We start from the raw sequence: 6,003 nt of genomic DNA, 5'->3' as shown, positions 1-6,003 counted from the left end.
TTCATTTATTTTATAAATTTTGAAGTTACATTAATATGTTGTGTTAACTGTCAACTGCAGATGCGTTGACTTCTTCTGCCGTCATCTCTGTTGCAATTACTGATTGGATTTAACGGAAGTTCCCAGAGAAGAAATTGGTACAGCCCGTCATACAGCCATTGTTGTTACACAAATGATGAATTTTTCTGCGAAATACTTCGATGTATGTTTTATGGGATATCATAACCTCATGCCAAACAATGGAGGTGAAATCCTGCATAAATTACAAAATTACGAGTATCGCTTCGCTATGAAACATTACAAACGCTGTGCATACGTAGGTGTAGACTGTCTGTTCCGTAGTCAGATGATTATACGCCTAACACCGGTAGATGGCAAAGGCATCGTTTTCATAGTTGCAGGGGTTTCATTTCATCGCCAGCTCAGCATATTAGCACGAAATATTTGTAAATTATATATATAAACGTCCCTCGCGAATCACTCTACCCATTACTGAAAACCAGGTATATATCCCGACAGTAATTCCTGAGATTTTTGAGAGGTTACGGATGCAATGTACATCCGTAATGACAAAAGAATATTGAAACTCAACGATTTTCGGATTTTTTCCTTTACTTGCACCGTGAAATCTTGCTTCTTGCCAAGTTTCATAATGCTGGAAGTACGCCGGAGATTTTGATGAGTGAGTATGAAAATAAGTTACATAAATGGCCGTATCTTTCGATTGTGTTGACTTCGAATCTTAAAGTATTTACACTGCCAAGGGATTATAGACATTAATTTGTGTGGTAAATTTAAACTTAATACGTCTGCCCGCTTCTGAGAAAAGGGGCTCTTAAGAGACGGACAGACAGACAGGGGATAACAAATGACAAAAACAATTTTTTTCACGGGTTATAATTACAAATTAACAATTTTCGGCTTTTTCCTTTACTTTTACCGTGAAACCTTGCGTATTACCATATTTCACGTTTTAGGTCAACGGTAGTTACCATATAAGTTTTTATGACTGGGTTTACGAGCATCATAATAAATGACATTGATTCCATTGCTTAGAAGCTTAAATTTTGTACGCCGACAAGGAACGTAGACTTGCGTATGTGACATAAATTTGAATTTGATACGTCTGTCTGTTCCTAAGAAAAGGAGGTCTTATGAGTCGGACAGGTGAAGGTAGAGACAGAGAGAGAGAGAGAGAGAGAGAGAGAGAGAGAGAGAGACAACAAATGGATCCTATAGGGGTTCCGTTTTGACCACTTGATGCTCGGAACCCTAAAATTCACTATAGTTTTACTTCAAAAGAGTGGTTATCCGTTTGAACCACTCGTGGTGGAGAAATAGTAGTAACTTCATTAATGCACCAAGATCCTGTACTGATAGAACTTCGTGCATTTCCCGTTGTTTAGATACAGGTAATAATTAAGCCATAATCTGTCAAAAAGTCTCCATCAAACTGGATACGCATGAATTCTGACTAAAAGCTTGTTACTGGGAATTATACAGTTTGGTGTTTGTGACTGCAGAAGTGCCTGTCACCTACTAGCAAGACCTCGTGTAAGCCGTAAGCAGTTGTGTGGTGAGAGTCTTCTAGACTTGTACTGTGGAGCACTCGGCAGACACTGCTCCGGCAGACGCCGCCCCGCTGGCTCGGGTCGGCATTTGCATAAAATGAAGCTCAGTTCGTGTTGCGCTGTAATCAGATAACAGCCGGCGTAGGCCGCCGGGAAACTTGACTCCGGCAGCCGCCGAGGCAAGAACAGCAGCGGGGCGCGCCGGCATCGGCCGGAAGTGTTTTGTGTTCTCGCAGTCCTGGCAGCTCAGACGGCGACCGCGCGCAGATACTGCGCGCCCCAGCCTCCACTTTCGGGAAGCAGACAGTCATACGGTTAGGCGAACAATGTACACAAATGAACAACTCCGACAGACACTTCTAGATACACTGCTGCACTCAGTAACGGCGACACAGCGAAGGATCGCGAATAAAGGAAAATGCTTATTGTGCATGTATAGTACAGTAGAGACAATACGTTACCAGCAAAAAATGATCCTATCGGAGCACAAAAGAGCGAATATGTTCCAGTTTATTTAAAAGACTCTGACGGGAAAGTGGGGTACCAGCTGCCTCATTCTACCTTCCTCAGCACCTGTAAAAATTTTCCCAAAATTTTGGCATACAACGTATTCGCGCTTTTTTCAACATGCAAACTTACCTCAGATTCCCACAAGCTTCAGTAACTGTAACTCACTGAAACCCACTAAACCTTCGCTGTAAGACGCTCAGTCTACTCCCCGTTCGCTTTACTTACTCACTCATTCAGCCCAATTCATTGTCATTACGTCTCTCTTTTACTGTTTCTTGTGTCACAACCACAGTACCCTTCATTCTGTGTTACTACTACACTTTCCTCTCACTATCACTGCCTCTCTCTTGCTGTTAATATCTCATTCCTTTCTTCCTAATGCTGCTGTCTCTTATCACTGCCACTCTCATTCTCTTCATTGTTGTCATTGTCATATACTCTGTTTCCCATTATCACTGGCTCTCACCCACTCCCACTTTCTCTTTCTCTTTATTCCTCCGCCACCCCTAGCACTCTCTCCTTCACTTTTTTCCTAGCACTGTTCCCTCACTGTCAACTATGTTCCACTGCCACTGTGTTCCTCTCTTTCTCTCACACTGCCATTGTCTCCTCTGGTCTTTCTCTAACATAATCACTGTCTACTATCTCCCAGTATTTATATCACTTTTCCGTCTCTCTGCCACTGCCACGGTCTTCTCTCTCAGTATAACAAAGCGCGAATGTGTTCACATACCAAAAGTTTGAGGAAGGATGAATGAGGCAGCTGGTGCCCCAATTTTCAGAGTTTCTTTAAATAAACAGGAACGTATTTGTATTTTTTGTGCTGCGATAACAGCATTTTTTCGCTATTTCCTTTCTTTTTCCTGCTGCATCGTGGTATGTAACTCACATGAAAAGATATGTACTGGTCAGTGAAATTTAGATAGTCTACTTATGTGAAATTGAAATAAAGAAAAATGAATTTTACACGTCAGCTACAATTTCACGTGCAAAAAATTTCGTATGTGCTTCACTACTACAACATAAGGGTCCCATATGATAACGGAGACACTTTTCAGCATATTCCCCGGTGTTAAGTCACTTTATAAACTATGTTTTGGCCTCACATCGGATTTTACGTACGAATTTTACGTGTACATGTTCGGTAACTTTAACGTCTGTATCTCGAAAACGGATAAATATATGAACATAATTTTCAAGCATGTTTGAGATCAGGATCAATACATCGTTAAAATTTCAGGCATCTACTGTGCATACCCATTTAGGAATGTTCGGGTTGGTTTTCCTTTGTTGGTATCGGCGAAAGCCGTTTTTATGGCGTTTTTAGAGGAACAGCCTATGAACTAACGATGCCTCGCCATTATGGCTAAAGTAGACCACATCAAATGCAAAAAGAACCAACCGATTTTCTCCATTTGTTTAAGCAAGAGGAAGGCTATACAAAATACTAATAGGACCCGAGGTATGAGAACCAGAAAATCCCGTTCTTATGCGCGGCATTTTGGAACATATTAGGTACGCATGCTATCACATGTATACCGATTAAATTTCATCTTACTTGATGACAAAGCTGCTATCTGTTTCAGAACCCAATGGCCTTAAGTTCACTGGGCATCAAGTCAAACTGAGCTTCAGTAACAGATAAGGGTACGTCACTGACGACTGCACCAACTCTGCCCCAGAGTTCATTAATCCTAGTGGCTGCTGAGTGCTGGCGCGCCAGTTCCCTCGCAAAACCACGAGCAAAAGTTTTCTGTTGCTGAGAGACCACGGTAACGTATTGGCCACGGCAACTGTCGAACACCCTCCATCTAGAGGTAGGTTAGGACAAAATGGACAACATGCGATCTTCCGTTGTCTTTTGAAATATAACGTCACTGCCACCTCAGAGAAAGGGCACAGCCACCGCCCTTAACACGTCAGAAATGCAGCTCACGCTATTCAGAGGTGTGGTTATGTGAAACGGAGGTGATCACGTCGTGTACTATAAATCATTACGCCAGGAGGTGGGACTGTACGACGATGAGGAATGTAATCTGTCATCATTTGTTGCCCTCGGAGCCTCCGAACACTGATAAGTCAGGATAAGTCTTTCGGGCTATAAGGTCGTGGTCGAACAAACTTTTCGGTTCCTGACGTTTCGACCAGAGCAGCGCTGGACCTCTTCTGTGGTGCTCCTTGCAACACTGAGTCTTGCCAGCTGACAAGTCGAACGTCACAGAGCGGAATAAATACTGAGTAAAGTGGGCGTGGTCGAGATCACACGGGATCAGCAAAGATAATCGTTCTTAGAGATAAAACTTAAATGTCGATTGTCACCTGTCAAAGATAAAAATTATCTATCAATTCTGCAGAGACACTATCCATACGGCATTGAGTTACATGGCTTCTTCTTTTCTCGTAAAATTATCACTATGCTTATATATGTCGATGGCTTCACTATATAGTTGTCGATAATAGTTTGTTATACTAGACAAAATTGTGCTTTCGGAAAGCTTCATTTCATGGTTTTCTGACTGAAGAGCATGCCCTGCTACACCTGATTTTTTGTTTCCCCTTGGCGGTAAAGATTTTTATGTTCTTTCGGTCTTGTACTCAAGCTTCTCATGGTAGCTCCAATACTGATCTTTCCACAAGTACACGAATCTTATATACTGCATTTGCTGACAGATTAGAACGTTTGACCATTACAGATTGGAGAGCTTGACAAATTCTCTTAGTTGGTATAAAAACCGGTCTGATGTCAAATTTCTGTCAAATCTTGCCGGTTTGACTAGTCACTTTTTGAGAAAAGGAGAGAAACCGTGTTCTACCATCGTTGAGTTTTATCTTTGTCCTTTTTCCTACCGTTATTCGGTCGAAGAACCCTATTTACTTCTTTGCCTGAGTTGCCTTTCTTTTCAAAACCCCGTTTCAGAAGTTTTCATTCGGCGTCGAGTTGTTCCGGGGTGCAGATTCTGTCAAAAAGACTTTCAATGGCAGATGATAATGGGACATGCTATGCAGGTATTTAATCGTATGAGTGAATTCCCGAGGAACCTTACGTTTCAACTTTCCATCAGCCTGTCTCATAACGAAAACGGACAAGAAGGGTATTGCGTTGTCACTTTCCATCTCCATGATAAACAGGATTGTTAGATTTATTCTTTCCAAATAACAAAATAATTCTTCTAAACCTTTCCTACCTTGTGAGCAGAACATAGACAAACCGACGCCATCTACAGAGTATCTTATTTGCATCTTGTAGAGCTGAAAGTTCTAATTCCTACATATAAAATTTAACGGCTGAGTAAGTCACATGGACATTTCATTTCGTGACACGAAAGCCATTTGTTCTGCAACAACAACGCTGATAACCGCGGTTACCAAGCACATTTTCCGTTTCTCCTGTATAAAGAGAATGCAACAGTTTGTGAAAATATCTGTTTGTATTTTAGAACTGTGGTGCTGAAGAAACATCTTTTTTAGCTCGTATGGGGTATATATTCTGTTCCTGCCTTAGCACGTACATTATATCGATTTTCAAGTGCGAAATCTACAACTAAAACACTGGTCTCGTATTCGGTACAAGTGGGTTTCAAATATTCCTTTCATCATATTGACGTTGGTTTCCGTGTTTTCTCTTTTATCTGCTCAAGCAAATTCAAGAAGGTTCATTCCCACCTTTGTACAAATGATTTGATTTTTTATCTATAATAACCTCCATCGATGAAACTTCCAACTCTAGACAATCGTATTTCCGAGTGGTCTCCGATATCACGGTATTCACTGTTATGTTTTGTACCGGTAGTCGTTTTTCGATATCTGAAAGGTGATGGCTATTTAAGTTTCGCGCCAGTCGCATAAGAGTGGCGCTAGTAGCGCCACTATAATGATGCAAATCAGGTTTGCTTTGAGTACACTCTGTAACGGTCGTGAGATT

The sequence above is a fragment of the Schistocerca piceifrons genome, chromosome 1, assembly GCF_021461385.2.
Source record: "Schistocerca piceifrons isolate TAMUIC-IGC-003096 chromosome 1, iqSchPice1.1, whole genome shotgun sequence".
Lineage (NCBI taxonomy): Eukaryota > Metazoa > Arthropoda > Insecta > Orthoptera > Acrididae > Schistocerca > Schistocerca piceifrons.
Note: the sequence above shows the minus strand (reverse complement) of the source record.